The following is a 12892-nucleotide window of genomic DNA, read 5'->3' on the forward strand; positions in this document are numbered from 1 at the left end:
CATCTCCTCCTATTCCAACAGTTATTGAACTGTGCTTTGTAATCTTTCTGTTTCTTGTTTCCTCCCTTTTCTGTTTATACGGTCGTACAGTGTTGGACGAACCTTCCTCTCAGCAGCGCATTAAACCCCTCAGAACCTTTGTTGGCAAGGGCTATGGAATTAACATCACCTATGCTCGTACTTTCTATCTTCACTTCATTCGTTCTGTAGTTGACTATCATGCTCTCCATCTTGTGACTACTCAACAGCCTTGAGGTAGTGCAAAATGAAGCCACGCGGATCATTCTAGGTTGCCCAAAATCAACCAGAATTGTAAACATGAGGGAAGAGCTCGGACTGTCCTCCCTATCTGAGAGGATAGCTCTACTTAATACCATGTTTTGTGTCAAAGTTATAAAGAACAATGGTCCCCAAACCACAGCTCAAACTGAGTTGATGTCCTATATAAATAATCTCGACTATCTTGCTAATCTTCCACAAAAGACTCTTTGGGGCGTGGCTTCATAAAAGTGTTGCAGATCTCTTGAAACTGAATGTCCCAATCACCCCAGACGAACCTATTAATGCCATTTCTCCTTGGCTGGATATATCAGGTCCTATTAGTTACACTCCTGTTGGTAGTAAGCAAATGCTAAACACCGATGTGATGAGATGTGTCACACTAGAAACTATTAACAGACACATAGAGAGTATTAAATCAAGTGAATGTTATGCTTTTACTGATGGTTCTGTGCAGACAAACACAGGTAGAACAGGCTGTGCAATTGTAATAAAAAAAAAAAGAGATGATAGTGTCAAACAAACAAAGGCTGAACAACTGGGCCAGCACAACACAAACTGAACTAACTGGAATCTACTTAGCCACAGACTACCTTAAAGAAAATGGAGGTGGGGTGATATTCTGTTACTCTCAAAGTGCTTTGAAATCAATGAACAGCCCGTCAGGCTCTATGTCTAAAGTTGCATGTGATATTAAAAGGAATGTGATAACTGCCAATGAGAACAACTTTCGTATCGAATTTATGTAGATCCCGTCCCATGTTGGAATCAGGTATCATGACCGTGCCGATAGACTGGCCAATGAGGCATGTAAGAAAGAAAATGTTGACCGTGACCTTGGCCTGTACAATGTTGTACAGGGAGAAATACAGAGATACCTGGCAGTTGTAGCATTAGTAAATATGACAAATTTTGTGACAAGGGGTACCGGTATGGCCAGCATAAGGACAGAACCAGACAATGTGATGTAGTAGTGGGGACCGGTGGTAGAAGCGGTACCGTTCTTGCCTCGCAAGCGAGATGTCACGGGTTCGATTCCCGGGCCGGTGGAAGTTGTTTGGACTTACTTCCTAGCCACCATTAGTCCCTGTTCACCTAGCAGTAAAGTAGGTACCTGTTGTAAGTCGAAAGTTGCGAATTCGTATTCAGGGAATTGTTGGAGCTTCCAATAACTTGATGACATAAACCTCTGACTATTCAGGCTTCTACGCCCTTAACTCATGAGACATAAAGGAAAGCATGCCTCCATGTTGGGCGCTGCAAGCGCTTCTGCGCTTCACCTTACACAAGGATGTAGGGGAGTGTCCCCCCCAAAAAAACCCCCAAAATTGTGATGTAGTCGTGGCCAGAATTAGGCTAGGATGCAGACACATCTGGCAGGTTAGTAACGCTGTACCCATACCCATAAAGCTTTAAAGCATACACTTGAACACTATATTATTGAATGTGATACTGTCAAAGACTTCAGGCCACCTGGCTTATATTATCTTGAACTTCGTAATTACTACCATTGAATCAGGGGTGCTTTAGGACATTCTTGCTGTTTATCCCAAATTTGCTAGCCCACACTGATTAGTCTTCAATTAGAATATGACGTCCACTGTATATGAACCACTGTCTTACATGGCAGCGGACAGTGACATCACCCACACGACTCTGACCTATATATACTGCTAATGATTATGATGTATTTCTTTGTGTACGAACCTCTGTCCTGCATGGCAGTGAACAGTGACATTACCCACATGAATCTGACCTATATATAGTGTCAATGAATGTGATGCATTTCTTTGTGTACGAACCTCTGTCCTGCTTGGCAGTGAACAGTGATATTACCCACGTGAATCTGACCTCTCTATATATATAGCTGTTAATGAATATGTTGCATTTCTTTGTGTATGAACCTCTGTCCTGCGTGGCAGTGAGAAGTGATACCACCCTCAGTGTTAAGACCTGAATGAAATACTCAGAATAGACAAACTGTGCTACAAGCTTTGTCAATAAATTTGTGAAACTAAAACTATTCCTCTCTCTCTCTTTTACCCCACCCCTTCCTCCCCCCACCCCTTCCTCCTCCCACCCTGTGGTTGTATGGCGGCCAAAGACCAGTCACTCCCACGTACACTCATTTATAAGGTCATCCAATCACCTATTTTCCGCCCCGCCGACTTGTGGCTGAGTCTTGTCCTGGTTAACGAGTAGCGATTATTAAAAGTTATTCTATATTAATTTGTCAAAAGTAGATGTTGTTTTATATCAGAGTAGGATAATGATAATACAGTAATAATAAACTACAAAAGGTCGAGAAAACAGAATCGACAGTGATCAGTAATTTTCATTGACCAAATTTTTTCTCCAGTAGGGTTCATATTTAATCTTCCATCACTAGGAGCTTATAAACTTTAGTAATGCACAGAAACATTTAATAACACAATATGTATAAAGGTGTTTCAGTTAATTTTCAAACACTGGAGAAACTATGGAGGAAAGAAAACATTTGATGCAATAATAAGAACCCCGACAATTGTAGGCAGTGTGTTGATGTTACTCGATGACTTTAATGGAAACTTTTATAATACGATTGTCATCGATCGTTCCAAGAAATAAGTTAAATGAAAAGCATTGTATGAAATGGCCACATAAACACAAAAACTGCATTCCTGAGTCAACTGCCGAGAGCTGATAAAACTATTGAGTCATCTAGCACAGGTAAAATACTTGCACCATCTGTTGAGACCACGTGATGACGTCACCCGTGGGAGGAGCTTAGAGACTAGCAGATGAGAGTGTTCAGTAGTATTGAGGTCATTTCAAAGCTCCTCCCAGAGCTGACATCATCCTCCAAGATCAACGCTGAGTTATAACTTCATGTTTGAGTTTCTTGTTAATTTATAGCATAAAAATTTTTGGTCGCTAAGTAGTGTCGGAAACCATATTCTCTACCCCACCTGGGTCGGTGATGAAGGTTAGGTCCTTTCTGGATGGGGGCCCACTCTAACTATCACGAGGCAACACACACAGTCATAGTACGGCTGTATAGATGATATTATGTATAAATATTGTATATGGCATTTTATACTCTGCATTATCTTCATTATATATGAACACGAAGAAAAATTACCATAGGTCGTAGTTACGAAAGTATGAATGGAAATAAACACTTCCAAACCACCCAGTGAGTCCACACAACGTTTGTGGCCAGACCACGATGATTCCACCACACCCCATCTATATCTTTTATTTCCCATCATTGGCGTAACTATATGAAAAATTGTGTTTAATTTAACTACATATTTCAAAAACCTTAAATTACATGTGGATCAGTCACTCCTCATTTGACACACTTATAGTGTAATACTTTGACCATCCCACCTGGGCACATGGAGGCCTACGGTAACTCTCACGAGGCAACATCCTTGCATTTGTTGAGAAGAGTTAAATATGTTATAATATAGTTATATATATATATATATATATATATATATATATATATATATATATATATATATATATATATATATATATATATATATATATATATATATATATATATATATATATATATATATATAATTGTCATATTGTCCTAAAATTCGTTTTTTGTTTATTCATATACGTACATATTCTCCTCGGTGCAAATAATTAAAAATAAAGTGGACTAGAAATTAGCACTTTAAAATAATTTATCAACGGCCCAAATGTTTTTCGTACGGAAGGATTCAAATTCACAATTTTATTACCAAACATAAAGACTTATTACTCCTGCAATAGGAGTAGTTTAAAAAACTCATTGGATCATCCAAGTGGATGAAGAATCCAGCCACTCAGCCTGTGTGAACCTGCTCCACTCCCACTTAACTGGGAGGGAACAGTCATCAATGCCCAATAGCAAGAGCTAATGGGCCGCTTCCCGCTCACAGGTTCACACTGAGACTCATCCTCGTGGTTGGATTCATTCCAAGTTTCGGACAAGGAACTCGGTCATCACACTATAGAATTGATCCTATGAAGTATGATCATACTTAATACTTCTACACCAACGGGATGTGTCACACCTTACTGCTGACTTGACAGTCTTCTATAGGTAGGCTCAGTAAATATGTAAATAAATGTGTTGCAGCTTTACTTAACTCCTATACTAATGTAATAAGCTAAATATGGGATATTTTACAATATATGTGTTTTATTTTTGTAGGTTGCCATTAATATTATTTATCGTTTTTGGTAAGTTTGTAAAAGGTAAAAGTACACCATCTGAGTAATTATTTTCAATAATTTATTATTTATAATGACGAAATGTTTTATCTTTTTAACTGTTTATTTGTTGTTTAATTTTGGTGTTGTTCTAATCCCTGTCAAACAATACTGTAATAAAAAGTAAAACAAAATTTGGGAATATTCGAAATTCTTGGTTATGGTTGAATTGAATTGAAACTGTTTATTTAGCCAGAAAAACACAGATACAGAGTGGATAATAATAACGATATTAACATGGCTGAGTCAGTTGAGAACCTGAGCTGCACCTGATATATACTATACATTTATCTCAAGGAAGTATTATTTAACATTTAGTAACATCTGGAATAGTGCACTAGCTTGGTGGCCAGGGTGTTACTATAGACAGGTGGCCAGGGTGTTACTATAGACAGGTGGCCAGGGTGTTGCTATAGACAGGTGGCCAGGGTGTTACTAAAGACAGGTGGCTAGAGTGTTGCTATAGACAGGTGGCCAGGGTGTTACTATAGACAGGTGGCCAGGGTGTTGCTATAGACAGGTGGCCAGGGTGTTGCTATTGTTTTCTTTTCCGCCGTATATGACACTTCTAAAGCATGAAGCCTCACTTAACATTCTTAACTACAATGAAAATTTTGTGATCATTTTTATTATTCTATAGTGAGCATTTTAAAACTATTTATTTAATCTAGAAAATAATAAACGTTTGTGAGTAACGATTTTCAAGTGATGTGGCGACGCTTGATTGACTCACTATAGCGGAAACCCGTCTATAGCAACACCCTGGCCACCTGTGTATAGCAACACCCTGGCCACCTGTCTACAGCAACACCCTGACCACTTGTCTATAGCAACACCCTGGCCACCTGTCTATAGCAACACCCTGGCCACCTGTCTATAACAACACCCTGGCCACTTGTCTATAGCAACACACTGACCACCTGTCTATAGCAACACCCTGTCACCTGTCTAGCAACACCCTGGTCACCTGTCTTAGCAACATCAATAGCAAAACCCTGACCACCTGCTTAGGCAACACTGACCACCTGTTCAGCAACACTCCTGGTCATCTGTCTTTAGCAACACCCTGGCCACCTATACCTAGTAACACCTGTCTATAGCAACACTGGCCACCTGTCTATAGCAACACCCTGGCCACCTGTCTTTAGCAACACCCTGGCCACCTGTCTTTAGCAACACACTGGCCACCTGTCTATAGCAACACCCTGGCCACCTGTCTATAGCAACACCCTGGCCACCTGTCTATAGCAACACCCTGTCCTTAAATTCGTATATTGAAAATGACAGTAGAAATAAACAAGAGAATTAGTGTCCATATGAAGAACTTGAAACACACACACACACACACACACCACCAACAACAACAACAACAAAAAACAACAATACCAACAACAACATATAAAACACTTGCAAATTACGAAAAAGAAAACATCAGTAAAAATGAGCTATACAGAACCAGCCTCTGGGTGTATCTCTTAATCTGTGAAGGACTGATGGTGGGTTCCTACAGCCTCATTAGGGACAGTCTAGATATTATATGCTGTAGTGTATACCAAATAAGCCTTCGGCACATACAGTAAGGAGGCAGTGAGGCCAGTACTGCACTCAGCCTCTCTTCCCTAACAGTAAAATTAAGTGTCCATTAAAGCGAACTAACGACCATTGAAAAAGGAAACAAGCGCTGTATCCACTGAAAGCCACACATTGTAAAAGTCATTTACTTTCTGACCGGAGAACTCGATGCTAAAAACTACATAGGAATTGAATCGACAAAACAGTGAGTAGTATATGAGTCTCCGTACATGGATATTAAACTGACTCTCTCCTCTTGTGTTAACTGTTCCTTCATTTGTTATGATTTCACTTACCTGGAAAAAAAATAAACGACAATTTTCCTACAATGCACGACCCAGGAAGAGGACATACACATCAGTCCCCCCCTCCCCCTCGACCTATAAGACGCCCTGTACCATTGGTGGGGAGAGGGTGGGGGAGGTGGGGGAGGTGGGGAGGGGGTGTGATATACGTGACGTTATGACCTATACACACACTGGACTTACTTACAACATCAGGAAGTTTACAAGTCAACCCAGGGAGTCAATCACGTGGGTCTGACGTCATATATCACACAGATTTAATGGAATATATTAAATGATCACCTAAAGTTTAGCCCCCCTGCTTATGTTACCTAACCTAAACCTAAACCTAACCTAAACCTAACCTAACCTAACCTAACCTAACCTAACCGAAGATTTTGCCAAGTAAAGACAATAAGTTAATTTTCCCTTTCAACGCCTAAGACCAAGATGACATCACAAAATAAATAAACAATAGCAACCTCATTGTTTACATGTGTCTATATGGATCATTATGTGTCACAGTGTATCTTGCCTCACTGTGTATGTTACGTCATACATTATGTATACTGTGAGAGGCTGGGATACATCCGGGGCTCTATGGTGTTACGTGTTTAATGATTTATGTCAAGAATGAATTACAAACACAGACAGACAGACAAGCAGGTAGATAGATAGATAGAGAGATAGATGTAAAGTGCTTAGCCTAGGAGATGAAAACAGAGAAACCAGATATCAGATGAACAACGTTGATATAGAGAAATCCGACTGAGAAAGACTTAGGAGTAATAAGTAAGAATCTTAAACCAAGCCAACAATGTGTATTTGCTCGAAACAAGACTAATAAAGTACTTGGATTCATACAAAGGAGTGTTAGTTACAAGACTAGCGAGGTCATCCTAAAGCTATGTTTTGCGCTTGTGAGACCTCACTTGGATTTCGCTGTTCAGTTCTGGTCACCGTACTATAGAATGGATATAGAATCACTAGAAAGAGTTCAGAGGAGAATGACAAGACTAATCCCGGGCATTAGGAACCTTGAGTACATGGACAGGTTAAAGCATCTTAATTTGCATTCCCTCGAGAGACGTAGAGTGAGGGGCGATATGATAGAGGTGTAGAAATGGAAGTCAAGGCTAAACAAAGGTGATATAACAAAGGTACTCAAACTATCCAACCAGGGGCGAACTCATAGCAATGGTTTTAAATTAGACAAATTTAGATTTAGGTGCGAAATAGGTAAACATTGGTTAGGAAATAGAGTAGTGGATGAGTGGAACAAGTTACCAAACATCATCATTAACTCGAATACGCTGGATAGCTTCAAACATAGGTTGGATGGATATTTGAGCGATAGGGGTTGGGTGTAAACGGGACTGTCCAGTATTGGCCAATAGGCCACTTAACCTCACCTAACCTATCTTAATCTATCCTACACTAACCTAGCCTATTCTGACCTGGCCTAATCTAACCTACCTTACCATATCCTAACTTAACCTGACTTCACCTGACCCAAACTAACCTACCTTAAGCTAATCTGACAAGACCTAATTTAACTTAATCAAACCGAACCTAACCTAATCTAACCTATTTAATCCTAGATCGTAAATAAGAAAGTTTAAGTAAAGGTAAAAAGTTTGAAGAAAATTCGAAAATTCGGAAAAATATTAAAAGTTTACGAGAAAACATTTAATATGTGTGTGTGTGTGTGTGAGTGTGTTAATAATTAACGGCTTATTGAAAAAGTTCTGCAGCCCGAAGGCTGAAAATATACATTGGACATAAATGACTTATTACATACATTGGTGGTTTAGCAAAACACGTAGTGTAGTAGTTCCCTCCCAGATGGTCCAGATGGTGTTAGGAAGAGCCTCACGTGGTGTAGTAGTTCCCTCCCAGATGGTGTTAGGAGGGACCTCACGTGGTGTAGTAGTTCCCTCCCAGATGGTGTTAGGAGGAACCTCACGTGGTGTAGTAGTTCCCTCGCAGATGGTGTTATGAGGGGCCTCACGTAGTGTAGTAGTTCCCTCCCAGATGGTGTTAGGAGGGACCTCACGTGGTGTATGTGTGTGTGTGTGTGTGTGTGTGTGTGTGTGAAAGAGAGAGCAAGGTCCCATACATCACTTTTGACTTAGTGTGGTGGTCCTTGACCCACCTTCCTGCCCACCCTTCCATCATAACCCACCACCCACCCATCTTTTGTAGTAGCATTGTTAGTAATGATCATTAATATTATCATTATTAATTATTATTATTATTATTATTATTAGATCACCTGAAGAATTGTCGCCCCAGAGTCCGGCAGGGTGACAATTCTTCAAGTGGGGTCAGGACCCTCCACGGTTGTTAATCTTCAGGTTAGTGGGGTCAGGACCCTCCAGTCAGGTAGGAGGACTATATAATAGTAAGTGGGCTCAAAAATGTTAAGTCATAATCATCAGTCGACCATGGGTTTTCGGTATCGTCGATACGAGCAGGAGCCCTTCAATTGGCAACATGGAAATTGTCGAGACAAGGGATGCTGCCACCCTTCTTCCTATCATACTCAAGTGGTTCAACAAGGATCAGTCATTCACAGTGATGAGTGGAGAGCATACCGCAATATTCAAGGTCTTGGATACACGCACCAAACTGTGAACCACTCAGTCAATTTTGTGGATGTGAATACTGGTGTGCACACACAAACGATTGAATCATATTGGAACAAGAACGAGACTTACATCAAGACCATGCGTGGCTGCAAACGAAGGTTTTTAAATTCTTACCTTCAAGAATTCATGTGGCATGATCGTTTTTCTGATAATCCTCTGGAAATTTTATGTCAACAAATTGCTGTTCAGTACCCTTTGTAATATGCATCGCAATAAAGATGCATAACGCAAAGGAATATATTTATGTTATCCTAATTATACAAATTATATTCACTGGGCTGGGGTGACGATTCTTCAGGTGGAGCAGGCTGGGGCGACGATTCTTCAGGTGGAGCAGGCTGGGGCGACGATTCTTCAGGTGGAGCAGGCTGGGGCGACGATTCTTCAGGTGGAGCAGGCTGGGGTGACGATTCTTCAGGTGGAGCAGGCTGGGGTGACGATTCTTCAGGTGGAGCAGGCTGGGGTGACGATTCTTCAGTTGGAGCAGGGCTGGGGCAGACGATTCTTCAGGTGAGCAGGCTGGGGTGACGATTCTTCAGGGGAGCAGGCTGGGGCGACGATTCTTCAGGTGGAGCAGGCTGGGGCGACGATTCTTCAGGTGGAGCAGGCTGGGGTGACGATTCTTCAGGTGGAGCAGGCTGGGGTGACGATTCTTCAGGTGGAGCAGGCTGGGGCGACGATTCTTCAGGTGGAGCAGGCTGGGGTGACGATTCTTCAGTTGGAGCAGGCTGGGGTGACGATTCTTCAGGTGATCCTTATAATTATAATTATAATTATAATTATTATTAATATAGACCAGCAACCACTACTAACGACCTTAGCCGTAGGAAGCACCCAGCCCAGTAGGTCTACAGAGTACCTATCTATTTCCGGGTTCCAGTTAGGCCTAAGAGAGTCAACCTAGACCCAGTGATCGTGACGAGGAAGGGGAGACCGCTCATCTCACCTTGAACCATATTTATAATGAGTATGACGACATGCAGTTATAAGCTTTCTTGTGTGTGTGTGTGTGTGTGTGTGTGTGTGTGTGTGTGTGTGTGATTAAACTAAAAAAAACTCTCGATTTAGATAATTTTATGTATCTCTCTCTCTCTCTCTCTCTCTCTCTCTCTCTCTCTCTCTCTCTATCTGTGTATCTATTTTTCTAACTTAATCTCCTTTTTAGACGGTGGGGAGGAGTTAGTTTGAGAAATGAGGGAGGGAAGAAGGGGAGGAGGGAAGAAAGGGAGGAGGGGGAGGAGGAAGAGGAAGGATGAGTAAAGAGGAGAGAAGGAAGAGATGGAAGGAGGGGGGAGGAAGGGGAGGGGGAGTAAGGGAGGGGGAAGAAGGAGGGAAGAAGGTGAGGGGGAGAAAGGGAGGAGAGAGGAAGGGGAGGAGGAAGGAGGGGGGGAGGTAATGGAAGCTAGTGATAATATTTTGATGACAACGACCAACCAGCTGTGTGTGCGTGTTTGAGAGAGAGAGAGAGAGAGAGAGAACAACAATGATAAAATATACAGTAAGATATAAAGATCATTAAAAGGCAGAACGAGTCTCACCTTGTGCCTAGCTTCACATGGCCATGCTCTCTCTCTTTCTGTCTCTCTCTCTCTTTTTCTCTATTTTTCTTAATCTTAGTTTCTCTCTCTGTCTCTATCATTTTTCCTCTTTTTGGCTCTTTCTCTATCTCTGGTAATTCTGACCTATATCACAGCACCTACACGGAACAGGTCAATAAGCCTAGATAGTATAGTATGTATGACCCAGTAATGTAAATACAATTTGTCCCTTGTCTTCTCCACGACACAACGTCAATCTACACTAACTTAACTTATTTAACATATAGTTCGTCTGCTGTCAAGATTAAATTCAAAGTACGATTTAATGGGGGTGATTTTCTGATTATTTGATGGTGGAGGTATGGCAGCCAATCATATTCCTGTAATATTCTCCTGTATTCATTTCACTTGATGAGTATCCCACCTTAAGGCTACTAGGTTAGGTTTGGTTAGGTTCCCGTAGGTTGGCGTTAGGTTAGATTAGCATTAGGTTAAGTTTGGTTTATTTAGGTTAGGGTAGGTTTGGTTAGGTTGGCGTTAGGTTAGGTTAGTATTAGGTTAAGTTAGGTTTATTTAGGTTAGGGTAGGTTAGGTTAGGTTAGGTTGGCGTTAGGTTAGGTTAAGTTAGCGTTAAGTTAGGTTAGGTTAGATTAGGTTGCCGTTAGGTTAGGTTAGGTTAGGTTAAGTTAGGTTAGCTTTAAGTTAGGTTAGGTTAGATCAGGTTGCCATTAGGTTAGGTTAGGTTAGGTTAGGTGAAATTTGCTGGGTTGTCAAGTTACCTCATCTTAATTCCCTCATTTTAGGTCATATTTTCAATCCACTTCAAACTATCTTTTTCATCTTGTTTTAAAAGCAAAAGGAAGACTAGACTTCAATTGGCTGATCTTAGATAAAGCCCCCCCAAAAAAAAATTGGCACAAACTGGCATTAACATCGATCTCAAACCTTTTCGTAACTACTGTCCCGTGGATGAGTTATCAGCCAATAATGCACATAGTTAAGGTAGAGTCTCAGCGTAACTTTGTCAATGCACCAGTGTACAGTGTAACTCTGACTATTTATGGTATTAGGTTTAGATGCAGGTATAAACAAACGATAATTTTACATTTTCATATTTTTTCACTCACGACCACTAGTCAACGTACGAACCATTGTGAGCCTGAACGTTATTCTGAGATATCGTTCATCTGCCAGATCGAGTCGAACACCTTGAGAGAATTAACCTTGAATTTCTAAAGTGAGGTAAGAAGTAAGAAGTAGTCAGTTCTCTCTCTCTCTCTCTCTCTCTCTCTCTCTCTCTCTCTCTCTCTCTCTCTCTCTCTATCGTTCTTTATTTTTAATATTTTTCTATCTATCTGTCCGTCTGTTTGTCTAAATCAGAATCAATCCATCAGCAGCACATCAGGTAGGTCAGCCAATCAGAATCAAGCCTTAAAGTTGCATCCCAAGTGAATCAGCCAATCAGAGGCACCTTGGAAAACGAGTATCAGGGTAGCAAGTGGTACAGGCAGCTCTTAATGGTCGTAAGGATGAAAGGTAAATTGCAACACTGAGCCTGAGGGCGGGTGTGTATGTAGTGGGTGTGGTGGTGGGTGGGTGTAGTGGGTGGGTGGATGTGGTGTGGTGGTGGATGGGTGTGTGGGTGTGGTGGTGGGTGGGTGTGTGTGGGTGTGTGGTGGTGGATGGGTGTGTGGGGTGTGGTGGGTGGGTGGGTGTGTGGGTGTGGTGGTGGGTGGTGTGTGGGTGTGGTGTGGGTGTGTGGGTGTGGGGTGGTGGGTGTATGGGTGTGGTGGTGGGTGGGTGTGTGGGTGTGGTGGTGGGTGTGTGGGTGTGGTGGTAGGTGGGTATATGGGTGTGTGGTGGTGGGTGGGTATGTGTGGTGGTGGGTGGGTGTGTGGGTGGTGGTAGGTGGGTGTGGGGGTGTGGTGGTGGGTGGGTGTGTGGGTGTGGTGGGACAAGTAGAAGAAATTAATAAGGTGGAGGAGGAATGGAAAGAGGAACAGCCGGAGGACGAAGAAGAACAGAAAGAGTAAGAAGAAAAGAAGAAGGAGGAAGAGGAAGTAGAAGGGGAAGAAGAAGATGAGGGAGAGGGAGATGACGAAGAAGAGAACGAAGAACAGAGAAGGATATCAACGAAGGAAAAATTAATGTGAAGCAAAAATTTATGTAATGGGAGACGAGGAATAAGGAAGTGCAAAGCTAAAGAAGAAGAAGAAGAAGGGAGAAAGAAAGACACAAAAAGATGGAGATGAGGCAAAAGGAACACAAAAGAAAAAAAGAAGGAAGAAGAAAAAGAAGGAGGAAGAAGATGATA

At 41.6% G+C, this 12892-nt stretch overlaps 1 non-coding gene across 1 annotated transcript; it reads right to left on the reverse strand.

Moving 5' to 3' along the window:
• Positions 1-4098: 4098 nt before the first annotated feature.
• Positions 4099-4299, reverse strand: LOC121860256. Its single transcript, XR_006087847.1, has one exon. It is a non-coding gene; the product is annotated as a small nucleolar RNA U3 (small nucleolar RNA).
• Between the last annotated feature and the right edge of the window lie 8593 nt (positions 4300-12892).

The sequence above is a fragment of the Homarus americanus genome, unplaced genomic scaffold, assembly GCF_018991925.1.
Source record: "Homarus americanus isolate GMGI-L3 unplaced genomic scaffold, GMGI_Hamer_2.0 scaffold21914, whole genome shotgun sequence".
Lineage (NCBI taxonomy): Eukaryota > Metazoa > Arthropoda > Malacostraca > Decapoda > Nephropidae > Homarus > Homarus americanus.